Below are 22,650 nucleotides of genomic sequence, written 5' to 3'. Positions count from 1 at the left end.
TCTTTTCGCCAATGGGAAAATCTTCTTCGCTATGGAGAAAACCCTTCTACTACAAACACTAACATTCTCAGAGGTGTTCCTTCTCCATTCTCACTCTGTATACAGATTCACTGTGTGTACAGATTCACCCATGAACCTGAAAAAAGTAAATCTCTGATGTACAGAGTAAATAAAATAATTTGTGAGTTAATCAATTTATGAATGTGAAATCAGGACCATATGTGCATGTTTCAAATTAAGAGGCCAAATACATTATTTATAGTCTGGCTTAACAGCGCAGCTGTCTCCAGACAATTATGTGAGCATCACTAGAGAGGGGCTTTGGCGCCGCCCACAAGTCGGGAGACAGGAGTACAAGATTTAATTGAACAGAAGTTGTTTGTTTCCACAAATGTGTTTGCCTTCCATCAGCTACCATCATTTTGTTTATTTGTCCAGCTGCCTGAGTGGAACTTTCAGGGGTACATATGACATTGGGATGCTATTAAAATGTCCTGGATAACTATCTACTTGGAGATGTTCTCTGGCAGCAACACAGATGGGAGGAGGGCAGTCATTAACCTGTATGGATGTTTATGTCTGGTTCACAGTGCAACTGTCACCTGACCTTTACCTACACCAACATTATTCTACAGGTATTTACTTCCACATAAATACATATCCATATGATGCTAGTTACTGGTAATGCATTACATTATTGTACAACATTCCTGTAAAGCCAGACCTACTGACATTACCGATGCTTGTTTTAAATATTTAGCAAAAAATATTGATGCCTCTTTATGTACTTCTCTTGTTTACAGTTCTCTGTGCAGTATGGGACTTATTATCACACTGACATCTGGCAAACCACTCTGCAGAGTCTTACCATTGTCAGGTCTACTAGAATTATGTAGCATGAGGACCAAGTTATGCATCAAGGTTATCTAAATTAGATTATGGGCCTCATTACAACATTGGCGGGTGGCTACCGCTGCCCGCCAAGCTGTAACCGCCGGGCGGCTGCCAATGCGGCCGCGCTCCTGTGGTGCCCATTTGGACATCCCCGCTGGGCCGGCGGGCGGAAACCAAGTTTCTGCCCGCCGGCCCAGCGGGGATGTGGGCCGCAACATGGGAGCCGGCTCCAAATGGAGCCGGCGGTGTTGTGGCCGTGCGACGGGTGCAGTTGCACCCGTCGCGCTTTTCACTGCCTGCTGTGCAGACAGTGAAAAGCCGCATGGGACCCTGTCAGGGGGCCCCTGCACTGCCCATGCCAGTGGCATGGGCAGTGCAGGGGCCCCCAGGGGCCCCACGACTCCCCATACTGCCAGCCTCTTCCTGGCAGTGCAAACCGCTAGAAACAGGCTGGCGGTAGGGGAGTCATAATCCCCAGGGCAGCGCTGCTTGCAGCGCTGCCCTGGCGGATTATCACCGCCGGGGCTAAAATGGCGGTATACTGCCGGCCCCGGTGGTGCGACTGCGGCGCTTCTGCAGCGGTCGTAATACGCCTGGAAGCACCGCCATGTATGCTTGCATGAGTGTGTGTGTGTGTGTGTGTGTGTGAGAGTGGGTGTGTCTGCATGTGCGTGTATAACAAAAATTTGAGTACTGGTTGAGGGGGGTGAAACCTTTCTCCAGTAGCAACCACAATTCTTTTCGGGGTGAAGTCACAAGCAAACTCTAAAATTAACCTGTGCTCAACCCTCGGGTAGCTTGGAACAAAGCAGTCAGACGTAACTTGGAGGCAATGTGCAAATTATTTGTGCATCACTCCAGCTTTAAAAAAATAGAGATATTTTAATAAATAAAACACAAATATAATGATAAAAATACAATTAGTAGAACTGTAAGTATTCAGTTTTAAATAGTTAGTAAAATTAGCACCAAAATTGTGTAAAGTGCCAGTTGCTGATATCTGATTATGTCGGGCCAGGACAAAGTCACAAGTTCAGGGTGACCGCGGTAGAGCTTGGACCAGCTACAGGGATCCACTGAGGCCCACAGAACAGAGTGGCTAAAAATTCTGGTTTGAGGAGAGCCTCAATGACCCTCATCTAAGATGTATCGCGCACCCGAAGAAATGCATTGGTTCGAGATGTGGTGAGGCTGCGGTGTGAGGTCCTGCAGTGACATCGAGGACCCTGTCAACAAGGGCTTGCAATGCGAAGTCCAGCATCGAACGATGTGTTTCATAGTTGGGGCGATGTGTCGGTTTCGAGAAGCTGCAAGTCTGTAATGTGGAGTCTGATGTTGTTATTGAGGCTGCTGACGAGAGATGTGAGGGTCTTCTCTGAGGATGCATTGCACAGCAGTGGTTCCAATGAGGTGATGGGCTACAATGAGATGTGGGTCTTTGCTGCAGTTCCTATCCAAGCAGCAGTTGCGATGCATCAGTTCTGCTCGGTGTTGTGCCATGCAGAGGAGATGCATTTGCAATGCTGGATCCACCCACAGAGGCTGGCAGAGCACCTAAGGCCCACTTCCAAGGGTCCAGGACTGGGGTGGCACCACTTGGCTGTTTAGACACACAGGGGGTCATTCCAACCCGCCAAAGTACCCCCGCCAGAAGACCGCACCGCGGTCAAATGACCGCGGCGGTCATTCTGACTTTCCCGCTGGGCAGGCGGGCGACCGCCAAAAGGCCGCCCGCCCGCCCAGCGGGAAAGACCCAGCAACGATGAAGCCAGCTCCGAATGGGGCCGGCGGAGTTGCTGGGGTGCGACGGGTGCAGTGGCACCCGTCGCGATTTTCAGTGTCTGCTATGCAGACACTGAAAATCATTATGGGGCCCTGTTAGGGGGCCCCACGGCACCCGTTCCCGCCATCCTGTTCCTGGCGGTAAGAACCGCCAGGAACAGGATGGCGGGAATGGGGTCGGAATCAAGCAGCGCCGCCATGTAGGATTCCTATGGACAGGGGAAAACCGGCGGGAAACCGCCGGTTTCCCTTTTCTGACCGCGGCTTTACCGCCGCGGTCAGACGGTCAGAATTGGCCAGGAAGCACTGCCAGCCTGTTGGCGGTGCTTCCGCGGTCGTTGGCCCTGGCGGTCCATGATCGCCGGGGTCAGAATGACCCCCACAGTTCATATACAGGTGCAAGGTTGTTGGAAGCCCGTGTATATGTATAGTTTTAAAAATGCTACTGCCAAGGGAGTACAGCGGTACCTATAGTAAATAAAATGCTAAATATTTGAAAATACACTTTAATATCATATAATTTATAAATATAGTGTACTGCAGTGTATGTTCTATTTTCAGTTTATTCAAATCTTCACAAAAAAACTACACTACTTACATAAAAAAAAAAAAGCAAAGTTCACCCTGAACTGCTGTAAAAACATATGAAAATATATTTCTCTACCTATTAACACTTTAATTAAGTGGTAATAGGTAGAGAGCAAAATTAAACCTACTACTTACCTATATCTATGACTGGAACCCAGAATGCACCGAAAGGCAGAATGGAGAACGCTGCCATATGGTGCTGAAAACATGTCTGCCTTTTACATTTGGTAAACACAGCCATTAGACTATTACATATTGCCTTATCATGTGCATGTACTGTTGTACACCATAAACTTACTGCTCTATACCGTGGCACAATATATAACTATTTCAAAACATATAACCTTAACACTACTTACACTATTCACACTACCAAAAAATATTATTTATTTACACCTAATAATGTATTTTCCTGCCATATTACATCTACTCCTGTTCATACATTTTCATTCTATGTCTGTTTTATTTACCACACTCTACTGTACGCCACACCGTTCAATGTCACTCCACTCTTCAATACTCTACTGTGCACTATTACACTCTATGGCCCTCATTACAACCCTGGCGGTCGGTGGTAAAGTGGCGGTAAGACCGCCGACAGGCCGGCGGTAAAAAAAATGGAATCACGACCATGGCGGAAACCACCAACAGAGACAGCCACTTTAACACTCTTACCGCCACAGCGGTACAAACAAACCGCATGGCGGTCACCGCCAACAGACAGGCGGAAGACAATGTACCGCCCACACCATTATGAGAGGCCAATCTACCACCTCTTACGGGCCGGATTCAACACGAACAAAAACACGGCGGAAACAGGACTTGGAAGTGAAAACGCTCACCTCTATACACCCCACGAGAAACCAGGACGCCATGGAGCCGTAACTCCAAATTCTACCTGCCATTGTCTTCCTGCTCCTCTACCAGGAGCACGACCGACGGCGGCGACCACCTTGGTGAGTACTGCACCTACGACACAGGGGAGGGGGGAGGGAAAAGAGAGTGACACACACACGCAACACGCAACACCCCCACCCCCACCCTCACCCACAACACCATACACACAAATACATGTTGAAACATTACATTTACACCCCCTCACCCCCTTGGCAGAACGCAAGGACAAAAGGAAATTATTTGAACGACTGTAATCAGGAAAAATCCATTAGTCAAAAATATATATACACTATTAACAAATATGTACCCCAAGATTTCAAGTCCATGTACTGCACCTACATAGACGGTGGACCACTGGGCCCAAAATGCATGGGCGAGGCCCACACTCAATACCCAATCCAAACGGAGAGAACACTGCAGGGGCATCAGATCGAAATAAAACAGGCACCTCAGGGGGAAGGGAAGGGGGGGCACCTCAGGGGGCTCCATGTCCATTGATGTATCCTAGGGAGTGCAAAGCCACAGTCTCTCAAGTCTCTCCAGTGGGTGGGTTGCCCACTGCTTTATCCTGGGGAGTGCAAAGCCACAGTCTCTCAAGTGGGTGGTTTGCCCACTGATTTATCCTGGGGAGTGCAAAGACACAGTCTCTCAAGTCTCTCCAGTGGGTGGTTTGCCCACTGCGTTATCCTGGGGAGTGCAAAGCCACAGTCTCTCAAGTCTCTCCAGTGGGTGGTTTGACCACTGCTTCATCCTGGGGAGTGCAAAGCCACAGTCTCTCAAGTCTCTCCATTGGGTGGTTTGACCACTGCTTTATCCTGGGGAGTGCAAAGCCACAGTCTCTCAAGTCTCTCCAGTGGGTGGTGTGACGCCTGCTTTATCCTGGGGAGTGCAAAGCCACAGTCTCTCAAGTGGATAACAGTCTCCACTGGTTCTGGAGGGGACATTGTGCCCAGAGTGCTTCATCCTGCCAAGGACTGAGGTAGTGGATGCCTTTCTCCACTTGTTCTGGAGGGGGCTTTGTGCCCAGAGTGCTTCATCCTGCCAAGGACTGAGGTAGTGGATTTATCTCTCCACTGGTTCTGGAGGGGGCTTTGTGCCCAGAGTGCTTCATCCCGTCAAGGACTGAGGTAGTGAATGTATCTTCCACTGGTTCTGGAGGGGGCTTTGTTCCCAGAGTGCTTCATCCTGCCAAGGACTGAGGTAGTGGATGCCTTTCTCCACTGGTTCTGGAGGGGGCTTTGTGCCCAGAGTGCTTCATCCTGCCAAGGACTGAGGTAGTGGATGTGATACTCCACTGACGGCGGGCCAACATGGAAGCTGTCCAGGCCCCTGGAACTGACCACCAGCCACATACGACTGACCACTGGGGATGGCAGCCTTGTCTGTGGTGGTGCCACTAGCACAGGATGTGACGTGGCAGCTGGCGGTGCTGGCGGTGCTGGCGGCGGCCTTAGTAGCGGCGGTGCTTGCGGCGCTCATTGGGCAGCGGTGCTGGTGGGTGGCTCAGTGAGCGTGCTGGTGGCGGCAGTGTCCTAGGCAGCGGTGTAGGTGGGTGGCTCAGTGAGTGTGCTGCTGGTGGCGGTGTCCTGGGCAGCGGTGCTGGTGGGTGGCTCGGTGAGCGTGCTGCTGGCAGCGGTGTCCTGGGCAGAGGTGCCCGTGGCGTTGGTGCATGTGGCGGTGCCGGTGGCAGTCTTGTCTGCCGTGCAGGTTGGCAGCAACTTCCCCTTCCTTCTCTGGCCCTTCCCCACCTTGGATGGTGGCACAGCTGTCTTGCCACTCACAACTGTAGTCCTGGGAGAGCCTTGGTGGCAGGTGTTTTGGCCTTCTCCCTCCGGGCTGTGGCCAACTTCTTTAGTTTTTGAGGTGGGGGAATGTTCTTGGCCTGGCTCCTTGGCACACTGGCTGCCCTGCTGCTTGGCGCACTCCAGAAGCCGGTTACTGCTGGCACCACTGTTCCCGGTGATGTGGTGGCTGAGGTGCTGGGTTGGGACCTGGAAAGGCGGGCCCCAGGGGATGGAAGGGGTGGGGGAGGTGTAGGGAAGAGGTCAAGGTTTGACAGGAAAAGAGTTTTAGACACACTGGGACGGGTAGATGGAGGGGGGTTGGGAGTGGAGGAAGAGGTAGTGGTTGTAGGAGGTGTTTGTTTGCTGACTGGGTGAAGGTGCATGGGTTGGAGGCTGTCGTGAGGTGGATGGCTGTTGGGTGGGTGTGTGACTGCGTTTGTGTAGTTTGGGAGGTGGGCTCACAGACACACTGGGAGAGGGCACAGGGGATGTGTGAATGGTAGTGGGGGTGGTGAGTGCACGTGATCGGTGTGTGGTGATGGGCGTGCTGGTGAGGGACGTAGTGCATGCAGGTGTAAGTGGAGACGTGACCGGGAGGGAGGAGGGAGAAGTGGAGGAGGGACACACAGTGGAGGCAGTGGCTGTTGGTATGTCTGAATGGGTATGATGCTTGTGTGAGTGCCTGTGGGATGTGTGGTGCTTATGTTTGCCAGAGCTACCCTTGTGTGTTGAGGTGTGTGCATGCTGGTATGATGGTGTGCTTGGGATAGGCTGAGGTACTGGGGATTGGGTCTGGGTGGAGGAAGTTGGAGGGCGGAGGCTGGACACAGGGACAATGGCTGCCATCAATGCTGAGGCCAGAGTCTGAAAAGCTTGCTGTTGGGCTGCCTGACCAGAATGAATGCCCTCCAGGTATGCATTTGTCTGTTTCAACTGCCTCTCTACACCCTGGATGGCACTCAGAATGGTAGACTGCCCAACAGTGAGGAATCTGAGGAGATCAATGGCCTCCTCACTGAGGGCAGCAGGGCTGACAGGGGCAGGGGCTGAGGTGCCTGGGGCGAAGGAGATGCCCACCATCATGGGTGAGCGGCCACGGGACACATGCTGATGGGCTGCTGGGAGGGAGGTGCTGGTAGGAGGGTAGGAGGGGTGGTGGCTGTACCTGTAGATGCGGGGGGCACAGAGGGGCCTGCCACTGCAAGGGAGCTCCCATCAGAGGAGGAGTCGGTGTCGCTGGTCTCAGCTCCTGTCCCCGCCGTGGCACTCCCCTCGCCCTCCGTCCCACTGGTGAATTCGGAGTCCGTAGTCTTGCCCTCCAGGGCCATGTGGGATGCAGCTCCCTCCTGCTCCGGTGGCACTGCTCCTCTGCGTGATGATGCTAATGCACACAAGAACTGGGAGACATCAAAAAGGGGGGGACAGAAAGTAGAAGACATGTTCAGTGCATGCAATACTGCTACCGTTGGTGGACACTACAGACACAGCAGCCCTTTGCACTACGCCATGCAATTAGAGTTCCCTATTTAATCACAGGGCCATGGGATACAAGGCCTATGCCTGATTGCTGCACACATGGAAGTCACAGGAGCCTGACTAGGGGTAGATGGCTCTTAACACTGGTGGGGGGGGGTGCCACATAGCCTGCCTCACGAACGGACCTTGCCTGCAAAACTTGACCTGGCCTAGGGTAACCCACTGCCCACCTCCCCCACCCAGACACCTACCATGCACGCTGAATCAGCTGAATGAGAGTGTACTCACCCCCTTGTGGCTGCTGTGATGCCATCAAGCGCCCATCCAACTCCGGATACGCCACCGCCAGGATCCGGAACATCAGGGGGGTCATGGTGCGACAGGCACCCCTCCCACGTTGGAAGGCCATCCCCAGCTGGGCCTCCGCTGTCTTCTTACTCCATCGGCGAATGTCCTCCCATCTTTTACAGCAGTGGGTGCTCTGTCTGTGGTAAACCCCCAGGGTCCGGAATTCCTTGGCAATGGCACGCCAAATATCCTTTTTCTGGTGGACGCTGACCTACAGGAATAGTACAGGGGAAAAGGAGAAAATATAACCGTCTGGACCGTCACAGTCATTGGCCCACGTTCCCACCCTTGCCCTGACGCACATACACTCACAGTCGTTTCATGCACGCCTCATTCCCCCCCTATCTCCCATCCACACCACTCCAAACAGGCATTGCCCATACAGCATGCTCACAGTGTACTCACCTGTTTGTCTGGAGGACTGTAGAGTAGCGTGTACTGGGGAGGACCCCATCCACTAGTTTGTCCAACCTCTTTCCCCAGACACTGTAGCCATTGTCACTTTCAGACTGAAGTCACAGCAGCACTTGCAGTGTAGGTCCTCTCCTGTCGCACATCAGGTATCAAGTGAGTGAACAGACAGAAAATGGCAGTCACGTCCGTGGCGGTGCGTTCTGTCATCGCCGGCATACATCGTCATGGGCTCCTGGGACCCATAGGGTCCAATGTTAACCAATGCAGGTTTGCGCCGTGGTCTTCGACTGCCTACCGCGACGGTGTACAACGCCAGCGCAGTTACCTCATATCCCATTGTCCCACCTTACAGGTCAGGCAGCCGCCATTTCAGGGGGCGACATGGCATTAATTTTAAATGCGTCACACATATCTAGGCCTTGCATACACACTAAGACGGGCACATAGCGGATTTGCAAATGTGTTCAATAAACTTGTGTTTTCTTACCTCAGTGTTGGCTGACACTCTGCTCGCTGTTCTCATCCATAGAGCACGTCCGCTGGGGCAGCTGACGAGATGGCGGCATCCTCCGGTGTACAGATCGCTGGTGGACCTGTCGATAATGGAAGAGCAACATGTTATAGTGACTTACAGACTTGATCGTGCCACAATCCAGGAACTGTGTGCCCAGTTGGAGCCAGACCTGATGTCAGGTATCCGCCATCCCATAGGTATCCCCTCTCTAGCGCAGGTCCTGTCAGTACTCCATTTCCTGGCAAGTGGGTCTTTTTAAACTACAGTGGCCATAGCATCAGGGATGTCCCAGCCTATGTTCTCAAACGTGTTGTCCAGAGTGTTGTCTGCCCTGCTGAAACACATGCGCAGCTACGTTGTGTTCGCTCAGGTGGAGGATTTGCCTACAGTGAAAGGTGACCTCTATGCTCTGGGACATATCCCCAACATCATAGGTGCCATTGATGGGACACATGTGGCCTTGGTCTCCCCCGCAGGAGTGAACAGGTGTACAGAAACCAGAAGAGTTACCATTCAATGAATGTGCAGATGGTGTGTTTGGCCGACCAGTACATCTCCCATGTGAACGCCAAGTTTCCTGGCTCAGTGCATGACTCTTACATTCTGAGGAATAGCAGCATCCCTTATGTGATGGGGCAACTCCAGAGGCACTGTGTGTGGCTATTAGTTGAGGACAAGGACCCTATACAGTGTGAATAATTGTCTGGGTCTGGGGTTGTCCCTAAGGGTTAGTGTGTGTCTAACAGTTTTCCCTCAACATTTGCAGGTGACTCTGGCTACCCCAACCTGTCATGGCTACTGACCCCAGTGAGGAATCCCAGGACAAGGGCACAGGAACGCTACAATGAAGCACATGGGCGAACTAGAAGGGTTTTAGAGAGGACCTTGGGCCTCCTGAAGGCCAGGTTCAGGTGACTCCATATGACAGGTGGTTCCCTATACTACTCACCAAAGAAGGTGTGCCAGATCATCGTGGCCTACTGTATGCTGCACAACATGGCTTTGCGACAACAGGTGCCTTTTCTGTAGGAGGATGGTCCTGAAGGAGGTGTTGCAGCATCTGTGGAGCCTGTGGACAGTGAAGAAGAGGAGGCAGAAGAAGAGGACATAAACAACAGAAACACTGTGATCCATCAATACTTCCAGGGAGACACAGGTAACAAGACATCACTGCCTCCTACATCTGATACACTTGTTCTACCTCTCATCTGTCTGTCACTTTCACCCAGTGTGTGGACCCTGATTTGTCCCTTTCCCTTTCAATTTCACAGATGTGGGTCCCACTGTGAGACCTCTGCTATGTTTCCTCATGGACTAGAGCTGTGTGACATAGGTATGTTGACAATACAATGGACATTGCTATTTTCCTCAGTTATTGCAAATACACATTGGTGAAAGCACAGACTGACTCCAGATTGTTTTGTGATTTAAGGGTGTTTATTTAAGTGTTAAATAGTGGAGGGTGCTGTAAAATGGTCAGGGGTGATGATGGAGGAATGTCCATGCCAGAGTCCAGTCTATTAGTCTCACAGGTGCATTGTCCAAAGGGGCATAGGAAGTGGAGCTGGGGCAGTTTAAGGATGGACAGGGTGACAAAGTGGGACAGAAGGATGACAATCAGGGTGGTCTCATTTCTTGGCGGGGGTCTTGGCATTGTTCTCTGTCTTTGTCCTGGATCTCAGGGACCGATTGCAGGGTGGTTCTCCATCTGCAGGGGGTGGGGTGCTGGTGTTGTGGTCCTGTGGCGGTACCTCCTGTCCACTAGCGCCGGCGGAGGTGGTGGGCAGTTCATCGTCCAGGCTAGTGTCAGTGGCCTCTTGTTGTGCCACAGTGTCCCTCCTGGTGTTCACGAGTTCCTTCAGCACCACTGCAATGGTGCCCAGAGTGGTATTGCTGGATTTGACTTCCTCCCTGAACCCCAAATACTGTTCCTCCTGCAGCCGCTGGGTCTCCTGAAACTTGGCCAGTACTGTTCCCATCGTCTCCTAGGAATGATGGTAGGCTCCCATGATGTTGGAGAGGGCCTCATGGAGAGTGGGTTCCCTGGGCCTGTCCTCCCCATGTCGCACAGCAGCCCTCCCAATTCCCCTGTTTTCCTGTGCCTCTGTCCCCTGAACCGTGTGCCCACTACCACTGCCCCCAGGTCCCTGCTGTTCTTGGGGTGGTGTGTTAGCCTGTGTTCCCTGTATTGGTGGACACACTGCTGCTTGACGTGTCCTGGGGACAGAGGTATGGGCCCACTGGGTGGGTGCTGTGCTGGTGTTTCCTGAGGGGGGAGGCTCTGTGGTGGCCTGTGCCAGTGTGAGGGGAACCGACTGTCCCGAGGTCCCAAATGGGCCGGGCTGGTCATCTAGATCCAGTTGGACAGAGCTGCTGTCATCACTGTGTACCTCTTCTGTGGGTGGATTGGACATGGCTGGAACCTCCTGTCCAGTGACGTTGGGTAGGGGTCCTGCAGGGGTGTAAAGGCATGATTATTGCATCTGTGTGTGCCATGGTGTGCAATGGTTGGGTGACCCTGTACCCCAGTGCTTCCATTCATGTGTACGACCTTGTGTGCTAAATGTTTAGGGGTCTGTGTGGGTATGTGTAGTGGCCATGCATTGGTGATGGGTGTCCATGCTTTGTTGTTGCATGCAGGGCCTGGTGTTGGGATGTGTGCTTTGTGATAGTGGGACATCTGTGAGGAGTTGGAGTGATGGGGGTGAGGACGAGGGTGGGGGTATGTGATAGCATGCAGGTAGGGTGGGGGATTTAATAGTTAAGATTTGACTTAGCAGAGTCCATTCCTCCTGCTACTCCAGCGAGGCCCTCAGGATGCAGTATAGCCAAGACCTGCTCCTCCCATGTTGTTAGTTGTGGGGGAGGAGATGGGGGTCCGCCGCCAGTCCTCTGAACCGCGATGTGGTGTCTTGAGACCACGGAACGCACCTTCCCCCGTAGGTCGTTCCACCTCTTCCTGATGTCCTCCCGTGTTCTTGGACGCTGTCCCACTGCGTTGACCCTGTCCACGATTCTGCACCATAGCTCCATCTTCCTAGCTATGGTGGTGTGCTGCAGCTGTGATCCGAATAGCTTTGGCTCTACCTGGATGATTTCCTCCACCATGACACTGAGCTCCTCCTCTGAAAACCTGGGGTGTCTTTGCGGTGCCATGGGGTGGTGTGGGTGATGTGTAAGGTGGTGTGTGTTGTGATGTGTGGGGTGATGTTTAGGGGTGTGTGGTGTTTTGTGCGTGGATGTGTATGTATGATGGTGTTGTGTGCCTCTGTATGCTGGTGTTGTCTTTGCTGTGCTGTCTCTCTGGCCTTCATCAACATTTTTGGTAGTAAGGGTTTGTGGGTGTGTGTTTTATATTGTATTGGGTGTGTGGGAGTGGTGTGTGTATGTGTATCAGGTGTGTGCATTTGGAATTGTCCAATGTGGTAGTGTTTTGTATATGTGTGTGTATTTTGAGCGCGGCGGTGTGTACTGCCAATGGAATACCGCGGTTGAAAGACTGCAGCGTGGATTCGTGGGTCGTGATAGTGTAGGCGTATTCCTGTTGGCGTGACGGTGTCCGTTTTGTTATCACCAATTTATCACTAACCTTTGGTGTGGTGAACTTGTGTGGGTGTGTAGATTTTGGCGGATTCCGAGCTGTGGGTCGTAATACCTGTGGCGGAATTCCACGGCCGCGGCAGTGTTTTGGCGGTCTTCTGCTCAGTGGTAAGCGGCATTTACCGCCAATGTTGTAATGAGGGCCTATGTCACTTCACTCTATGTCACTCTACTCTATGCCACTCTATTCTAACACTAACACTGTGCCCTATGACACTCTACAACACTTCAGTGTATGCCACTACACTGTATGTTCTTCCACTGTACCCTACTCCACTGTACGCAACTTTACTCTACAACACTTCACTATATTCTAACCCACTCTGTACTGCTCCACTGTATGGCACTTCAGTGTATACCCCTTCACTGTACTCTATTCAATTGTACTCCACTCCATTCTACACTACTCCACTATACAACACCCCACTCTATGACACGCCACGACATTACAATATACATGAATCCATTCTACGGCATTCCACTATATGCCACTGCACTCATGTCAATCCACTTTACCCTACTAAACTCTATGCTTTTCAGGGTATGACAATCCATTCTGTTGTGGGGTTCATTTAGGGCTTTGCTTGGACAGACTTATTTTATTTTGGGCCTGTGGCCTGTGTCCTTTTACCTAGTTCATTTTGTTTATTTGTTTTTATTATTTCAGCATGGCTTCCATGAGCGGAGATGTTTTATTATTTTTTATCAGCTGCTTTTCCATGCAGAAAGTGTTATTAGTTCTTTTTGCAAGATAGTTCATCTTGTACTCTGTCCGAGGTTGTACATGATAATTTAGAGTATTTCCTGTCCAAGAGTTTGATGTCTATGTTATACAGAAAAGACGCATTATCATGTCAGGCCAGTTTTCAGAATAACAACATGTTTTGTTATAAAACAATGCTCTGGTACAAACAAGGTTAGAGGAGACAGTCCAGCCACCCATCTCATGCTGTACCATGTTGATGCAGCTCTGCTGAAATTGGCCTCATTGCTCCATCCACTTCGAATGACTGTCAGCAGACCACAGGTAAGCCCCTGCTTATTATTCAGGTATGGGAATTGGGCATCCTTGCACAGACTAGTAAGGGAAGATAAGGGTTAACACTGCTAATGCTCTCATGTCGAATCTAGTAGTAAAGGAAGGGATTTTAGATTCTGTAGCGTGACAGGATGTTGGGGCTTTTTATCTGTTTCACATTCTTGGTCACAATGATAATTGGGTTGTGTTTCATCTTCCTAGTGATCTCAATTCATGCCTTTGTACTTAGAACGCAGTTGCTTCAAAAAACACATTGATCCAACACCTGCCTCTGTTTGTCTTTGAATTTATGAGACTTGTGTAACTGACAGAAAGTGTTCCATCATGACTTTCCTGAGGAATTTTCTATTCCTGGGTCACGTTTTCAGCAGCAGATGGGAACACACACACATTCCACAATTACACTGTAGCAAATACACCTCTGCAATACAGACCTTATGTATATTTATAAATACCATTATCTTATCAAGAATACCACCATTGGCTTGATTGCGCTCTACCACACATTCCACAAAATATTAGACTAGGTCCTTTAAGTAATGAAGGTCCTACATGGCCAGAATTGTCCACATACACACCACACCCTAATGTCTGAATATTACAAGTAGCAGATGTACACTGCTTATATAATCATTTAGTAGAAATATAAAGACACTGAATACAGTTTGTAATGCGGACTTTAAACACCTCCCCAGCGAGGGCTGCTCCAGCACAACTACATTTTGCTGCTGCAGGTATAAATCCTATGACTGTGCATTTAATAATGGGCAAAGTACCCACCAAACGTGAAGATGTTCCATTTTGGGTAGCACAGAAAATAGGTGCGCTGGAAGCAGTGTGTCCCTATATGGGACCCCAAGACAAATTTAGAATTCTCACCATGTGTTTACCCTTGGGATAGTTCTCTCAGTGGACAAATGTGCCACTTGGGTGCAGCGTTTAATGCACTTTACCCTACCACACACAGTACAACTGTTCCTGAAGTGTTAAAATAAATTCAAGATTAATACGGTGCATCCCCAGCCTTTGATTTGGCAATGCAATTAATGGGCAAATTTGCCTCAGAGTCCACCATTATTTCAAGTAATTTAAAAGGGGAAGCAGTAGCACTGGCAGTACACCAGTGGCTCCAGGATGTTCCTCAAAACGAACAAGAATGTGAGGTGCCTAAGATTATCGCTGAAATCTATACTAGTATGGGTAGGGATAGTCTGGGAGCCAGAAAGGATAAACCAAAATTACAAGGTAAATCCAATAAGGATTCTACCAAACAAGCACAAGAGAGTTCTAAAAAAACCTGATGGGATGAACAAAAACTAAATAAAAATAATAATAAATAAAGAGGAGAATCTCCACCATCGGAGACCGATGAGAAACGCTATAATCTTAGAAATAGGGACACATTAAAAACTTCAGCTAAAAATCAATATACTGACACTCGCCAATCTCATTCCATTCAGGACTTACGCAGTGAGAGAGGCGAGTACTCAGAACACGGAAATTAATAAGTGAAACAGAGATAGGAGTTCATGCACTCATCTGAAGTTTCAGTCAAAAAGGAAGAGAAACTTCCTCAAAAGAAATTCCATTTTAAAAATAAAAAGATTACAGTCATTTCAGCTAAAAATGCCATACATACTGAGAACTTTACTGAAGAACAGGACGAGTGCAGTGGCTCTGCTAGACAGCGTGGCAGAGGTCATAATAGTAGGTCACCAGAATCTTCAAGATCTTCTGGATGTGATAGCAGCTAACAACTTTCTTGAAGTCGAAAGTGTGGACAGGCGCGTCCCCCAACAGACAGGGTTTACACAGTGAAAATACAAATAGAAAGAGATATAGAACACGCAATTAAAGTTTTAATTTGTAGAAGATAAACACTAGGGCCTCATTACGAGTCTGGCGGTCAGTAGACCAACAGACTTGCTGATAGCAGTCAGACCATCAAAAATATGGCAGTCCGACCTCCACAATACAACCCTGGCAGTCAGGCCACCAGTTCACCGTCAGCTCCACCAGGATCAGAGATCGCAGTGGTCTGGAGATGGTGGAGGTCCTAATCTGCCAGGGCAGCGCTACATGCAGCGCTGCCCTGGTGATTATGACCCTCTTCTCCACCAGTGGTTTCATGGTGGTACCACCGCCATGAAAATGCTGGTGGAGAATGGGTGCAGGGGGCTGAGGGGGGTCCCTGCACTGCCCTTGCACTGGCCAGCACCCTGTGCTCCACAGCATTGCCACCAGCTCAATTGCAAGCCAGAGACAATGCTGTAGGCTGTTTACCACTAGGCCAGTGGGCAGAAACTCAGGTTTCCGCCCGCTGACCTAGCAGGAAACTCTTAACTGGGCCAGCGAGTAACTGTGTAAACCGTCTGCCGAACTCATAATGAGTCCCTTAGTTATGATTTCCTCCTGGCAGAAAAAGTTTGGCCACCTGAATTTGTCCATTAAAAATGAGGATAAAGCACCCAGTGAGAGAAATACTCTCACAACTCGAGTACTAGGGAATAATTGAACCCTGCGTATTACCAATGAATAACCCTTTGATTCCCCTTGCCAAGCTGGACCATAAATACAGTATAGTTTTAGATTACAGACACCTTAACAGTCATACACGCACATTTGCAATTCAAAATGCATACAGCAAAGCACTTATTAATAATTTAGTGCACAAAAAATAAAAAACAACCTTGGATATTGATAACGTTATGTACTGGCACAATTTAGCATCTGAAAGTTGGGATTTGAGTGCCTTCAGTGTGTATGGCTCTCGAACAAAATTTTGCAGACTCCCTCTAAGGTACTAGAACAGTCCAGGATTGTTCTCAGCCCGTGTAATATCAATATTATGTGATATTGACCCCAAGGTGTTGTCCTATGTAGATGATATCTACCTCACAGATGACAACCTCAGAACACACCAAAAATGGGTGGACCTCATTGTTGTGGGATTTGTTGAACTGCTGGGCTACAAATTGAACTTCAAGAAAATGAAAATTGCTTTTCTCACTGTCCTATTTTTGGGATACGAGTTATCAGATGAGGGAAAAGAGTTTGGCACCCCTTTTTTTGGAAAAGTGCTCACAGTTACACCCTCGCCACACCATCAAAAAGCTACAGTCATTAGTGGGTATTTTGTTTTTTTTTCTTTGGCAGAACATAGATTTCAGAACATGCACAACTCATAAAACCTCTTGATGACTTAATACATCTAGACTTTTCAAAACTTCGGACACCTGAAAATAAACACATTCTTAGAGCATTCAAAAAGACATGCTTGAAGCTAAACACTTACACACACTTGACAACAAAACAAATCTGGTAATCAGGGTAATTCCAGGTGCCATTGTGTTCACCTATGTAACATTCAATAAGGGTGACATTGTACAAATCACATTTATATATCAACATTGAACAGCGTTTTAGACCCACTGAAAAAATTCTGACTGCTCTTTAAATGTCTGTCATATAAGAGAGACCTCTTGTTTAGGAGAAACTCAATATTATTGTTATCACAATACTAGCCCTTGAGGCTGATACTAAAGCTAATGTACGAAATGCAAAAGAATTACATCCATGTTGGACACAATGGGCAATGTCTCTGATGGCCACTGATTTTGATTATGTTTTTGATCCAAAACTTCAGACCCAAGAATTAATTCAATATAAACTTGACATTGAACAGCGTTTTAGACCCACTGAAAAAATTCTGACTGCTCTTTAAATGTCTGTCATATAAGAGAGACCTCTTGTTGAGGAGAAACTCAATATTATTGTTATCACAATACTAGCCCTTGAGGCTGATACTAAAGCTAATGTACGAAATGCAAAAGCATTACATCCATGTTGGACACAATGGGCAATGTCTCTGATGGCCACTGATTTTGATTATGTTTTTGATCCAAAACTTCAGACCCAAGAATTAATTCAATGTAAACTTGACTATCCAATGTTTACAAACATCTTGCCTCTTGAACAATACCAGATCATCATTTACACTGATGGTTCACCTCAGCCAGCTGTAAGTCCCAAGCACCAATACTCCGCTGCCTGGGCAGCTGTGAGCAGAGTATTGAGGGAGTGTAAATTCCTCCCTCAACATACTCACACATAGACCCTACGTGACTACACTGCACAACTTGCAGAGCTTAAGGCTCTAATTTCAGCACTGGAACACACAGCTTCTGAAATTTCTACATTTACTGTGTGTGATTCGAACTAATGTTTCCAGTTCTTTAATGAACACTTACACTATTGGCACATAAATGGGTTCAGAGATTTAAAAGCAAACATCATAAAACACAAATTCTTGTGGGGTAAGGTAACAGATCTTAAAGAGAAGCTACCAAAGGTTCATGTAGTTTATACATTGAACCCCCAATTTGTTGGAGTACACATTGCAGGAAGTACTTTGGGCGATGAGGCAGCCAAATCTGCAGTAGCAACAAATTATGTTGCTGCAGTTACTCGTTCTCACACGAGACTGGATAATAAAACACTGGCTGCTGTGAAGACTTCAGCTGACAGCAAGCCCTTACCAAAGGCATATCCTGCCAAACATTTCTACCACTTAAGCTCCTAAAACATTGCAACAATACCAGGGGTGGGTGATTGTGTGGTCATCAAGCAAGATCAGAGATTAGTTCTCATTAAAGCAGCGCATGAGGGTGTTTCTTCCGCCCATGCTGGTGAGGCAGCTACTATTTTTACTATGGCAAAAAAGCTATTGGTGGCCAGGTTTATACAAACAGACCAGGCAGTATTTTCTTTGTTGTGACATCTGCCAACAAATTAAAGGGTCCGCCATCAAACGCCCACAGCAGACACCTCTCTTAGTTTCCAACAAACTACTTCAGTGTGTGTACCTGGACCATTGTGGTCCCCCACAATTTATGGTGCATACAAATATATTTTAGTTGCTATTAGCTCATGCTCCAGATTTCAATGGGCATGGCCACAACGACTGGCTGACACTCGAACTGTTATTAAAGATTTGCAAATCTTTATGGGGACATGTGCTGTTGGAGCATTCCATTGTGTTAGTACACAGAGTAAATACTCTACCCATTTCAACATTCCAGTCACGTTGTGCTTAAATCACTTTACAATAGGCAGATTTGAGTGGTTAGGACACATTTATATCCACGAGGTGTACGAGCTACCCTTTTCATACAAATGTTTCATTTGTACGAAGGAGGTTTTTCTTAACAGCAGTGAATGTAAGACTTCTGTGAACCATTCAATGATTTGCACACATCTGTCCTTGCACGGAGCTTGCAATGCTTTGGCAGCAAACTTAGCTTGTTATCTGAAGGGTGTTCCTGTCCCTTTGATTCCCCCAGTGTTCGAGATGCTCTCAATGGGAGTTATGTGATGCTGAATAATGAAGGCTGATGTTGTATGAAGACGATCATAGCCTACGTGGTTTTGGCCTTTCAGTTTGTGACTTGTTGCAGAAATTTGCTTTTTCACCCCATGCAAGAGATAAAAGTAGCAGACATATGGCCTCACATTGCTACTTCTAATGTATATTTTGACCAGCTGGGCAAACTGAAGGCTCTTTTGTTTCAAAAAGATGTGGTGCTCACATCTACCCATGAGACCTATGATCTTCAAGTTGCAAGGTCTTCTGTAGAGATACAGTCCCTATTAAAGGCCAACTTTCCAAAATATTTCTGTGAATTGATTTGTTACATCGTTAATGCTTCCAACACCACAGGGATTGTACACTTTTTAAGGCTGTCGGTTCTGGTTTTATTAGCACTTTTCAAACTGTCTTTGAAATGATAACTTTAGCCATTCATTTACTATTTTTGAGTGCTTTTGAGGGATTCCAATAACTTTGGCATTAATTGGTGGCATTCTGCTGTTTCTATTTTTCATTTGCAATGGCTGTCCCATCACAACAAAGAGGAGTGATGGAGGTTCCACCAGCCCAACAGTGTCATGAACTCATAACGCAGTATTTTGGAGCACCACTCCTGGAAGAACTGGAGTCAAACTGGGCAAAGTCATTAAGACCGGTTCTCAATTGTATGCAGCCTGTTTTTCAATGCTTGTGGAGTCCATTCGAACATGTGCCAAAAGTGTGTCTTCTATGAAGCACATACCTTCTTTGAATGTGAGCCAGATTATGTTCTTGAAGATGGTTCAGTGGCAGATGTTCCCACTGAGATCGCGGTTGCTACGCAATGCTTCCTATGCGCCACCCTTCATGGATCCAGTGGTTCCTGGTGCTCTAACACCTGGCACTGCACGGAATGCTGCCTCCTCAGCCGGACCAATGGCTGAGGCACTGGAACATGAGTGCTCCCTCAGTTTTCTTACTGATGAGCTGGTTAACTTATTGCCTGGTGGTGTTGGATCCTTCCTGGATTCCATCACTATTGGTGATATTGTTGATCTTTTGAGAGACCACGACTATTGCTAAACATTTAGATTTGGTCTCAATTTGAGTTCATTGTGTTCAAATTCAATGGCCGCAGGGCACAGTCCAAGCCCCATCTAGATCCTGACATTGTCCACACCAAACTGTGCAGGGGCAACATGTTGGAAGTGGGCAGGCACCTCAGGGGGAAGGATGGTGGGGGGCATCTCAGCTGAAGTGGGAAACTTGCCCACTGGTTCTGGAGGGGGCTCCATGCCCATATCTCTTTGCTGGGGAGTGCAAGGTCACAGTCTCTGAGGTGGGGAACTTGCCCACTGCTCCTGGAGGGGGCTCCTTGTACAACAGTCTCTGAAGAATGGCCTACATGCCCTCTGCTGGAGGTGAGTGCTGCATTGTCTCCGCTGGCGGAGGTGTCTCCTGGGCAGCCTCTGCTGGAGGTGAGGGCTTCTGGTCTTTCATTGGTGGTTGAATGGGAACCACTCCTATCACTGGTGGTTGAGTGGAAACCTCTCCTGTCATTAGTGGTTGAGTGGAAACCTCTCCTGTCATTGGCGGTTGAATGGGAACCTTTCCCTTCCTGGCTGATGGAGTGGGATCCTTCCCCTTCTTGGCTGATGGAGTGGGATTCTTCCCCTTCTTGGCTGGTAGAATGAGATCCATCCCCTTCTTGGCTGGTGGAGTGGAATTTCCCCCTTCTTTGCTGGTGGAGTGGGATCCTTCCCCTTCTTGACTGGTGCAGTGGGATCCTTCACTTTCTTGCCTCCACGACTAGGAGGTGCCTCCACTGTCCCCGTGGACTGTTTGGCTGAGGTGCTGGGCTGAGTCGTTGGGGGCGAAGGGGGAGGGAAGAGGTCAAGTTGGGCAAGGAAAAGCTTCTTAGGGATGGTGGGGCGGGATGAGGGAGGAGGGATGGGATTGGAGGTTGAGGGAGTGGTTGTTGGAGGAGTACGTCTGCTGGACTTGGGTGCAGGTGCATGGGTAGAGTGCTGATGTAAGGTGGATAGCTGTTGGGTGTCTGAGTGCATTTATGTCCCTTGGGGGGATAGACAGGGTGGGAGTAGACACAGGGGACATGTGGATGGATGTTGTGAAGGTGTCTGCTAGTCAGGTGTGTGTGCTGCTTGGTGTTGTGATGGTGGTGGTGGCTGCTGGAGCAGTGCATGCAGGTGTGAGTGTGGATCTGACTGTTAGGGAGGAGGAGGAGGGGGAGACAGTAGAGGTAGTGGATATGGTTGTGTGTGCAACTGTCTGTTGTTTTTGTGAGTACTGGTGGCCTAAAGTGTGCTGCCTGTGTTTGTCTGTGCCACTCTTGTGTGATTTTTGGTGTGCATGCTTGTCTGTATGTGTGCATGGGACTGGTTGGGGTGGAGGAGACTGGGACTGGGAAGTGGTAGTTGAAGGGGGAACGGTAGGAACAGGGACACTGACTGCCATCAGAGAGGAGGCAAGAGCCTGAAAAGATCTCTGTTGGGCCGCCAATCCACGGTGGATACCCTATAGAAATGCATTGCATTGCTGCATCTGGGTTGCCAGCCCCTGGATGGCATTCACAATGGTTGACTGCCCTACAGAGATGGTTCTCAGGAGGTCAATAGCCTCCTCACTCAGGGCAGCCGGGCTCACTGGGCAGGGCCTGAAGTGCCTGCAGTGAAGGAGATCCCCATCCTCCTGGATGAGCTGGCACGGGCAACTCTGTGAGGGGCAACTGGGAGGGCAGTGCTGGTACAGGGTGGCAGCTGTACCTGGAGCTGGAGTGGTCACAGAGGTGTCCACCACTGCCAGAGGGCTCGCATCAGAGGAGGAATCAGAGTCAGTGTTGTCACCTCCTGTCTCCACTGTGGTGCTCCCCTCACCCTCCATCCCACTGGTTCCCTCGACGTCGGTGGACTCTGCCTCCTTGGTCCTGTGGGATGCAGCTCCCCCTGTTGCCTGTGCCCCTGCTCCTCCACCAGATGATGCTAATGCACACATGGACAGGATTACAGAAGAAAAAAGGCGGGGAGAGAGAGAAAGGGAACACTGGGTCAATTACAGCACCAACAGCACAGTTGGCATACACATTACCATCACACACAGTGTTCAGGATTGAGCACTATGCACCACACTGGCAATCAATTGGCTAGGTCCCACAGCAAGATGAGGGCCAAACTCCACCAACTGCAGCCCTCCTGGGTCCCACTAAGCCCTGTCTGACATGGAATACAACCTAGCTAGGTTACCTGAATTTGCTATACACCCATTACCCTTGAGCTGGATCACGCTGCAATGTCTGACCTGGTATTAAGGGGCACCCACTGACTCACACCCACCAACTGGATACCATGCCACCTACCAATTATTGTAGTTACGCCCACTGTACTCACCCTCTTGTGGCTGCTGTGATGCCCTCAAGTGCCCATCCAGATCTGGGTAGGCCACCGTCAGTATGCGGGCAATCGGGGGGTCAGGTTCCGACGGGCACCCCTTCCTCATTGGGAGGCCAACCCAGCTGGGCCTCCGCGGTCTTCCGTGCCCAGCGTCTCAGGTCCTCCCACCTTTTCCTGCAGTGGGTGCTCCGTCTGCTGTAGACCCCCAGGGTCCACACGTCCTTGGCGATGGGTGCTGATCTGCAGAGCTAATATAGACGGGAGGACACTATTACACATACAATCCAGCCTGTCACATATATGGCCCACAAATCCCATTTCCATCTCCATTGGCACACACATCACCCGGTGCCCACCATGTACACTACCACCAGACATACCACCCGCCCAAATGACACGATGCCTGCACACACATCTCCATGCAACCTTGCCGCATACATCGTGCCCACGGTGTACTCACCTGTTGGTCTAGAGGCCCATACAGCAGTCCATACTGGGGTATGACCCCTTCCACCAAATGCTCCAACTCCTCCAAAGTGAAGGGAGGGTCCCTTTCCCCG

This window comes from Pleurodeles waltl, chromosome 3_1 (assembly GCF_031143425.1).
Source record: "Pleurodeles waltl isolate 20211129_DDA chromosome 3_1, aPleWal1.hap1.20221129, whole genome shotgun sequence".
Lineage (NCBI taxonomy): Eukaryota > Metazoa > Chordata > Amphibia > Caudata > Salamandridae > Pleurodeles > Pleurodeles waltl.
The sequence above is the reverse complement of the archived record's forward strand: the minus strand, read 5'-3'. Positions refer to the sequence as shown.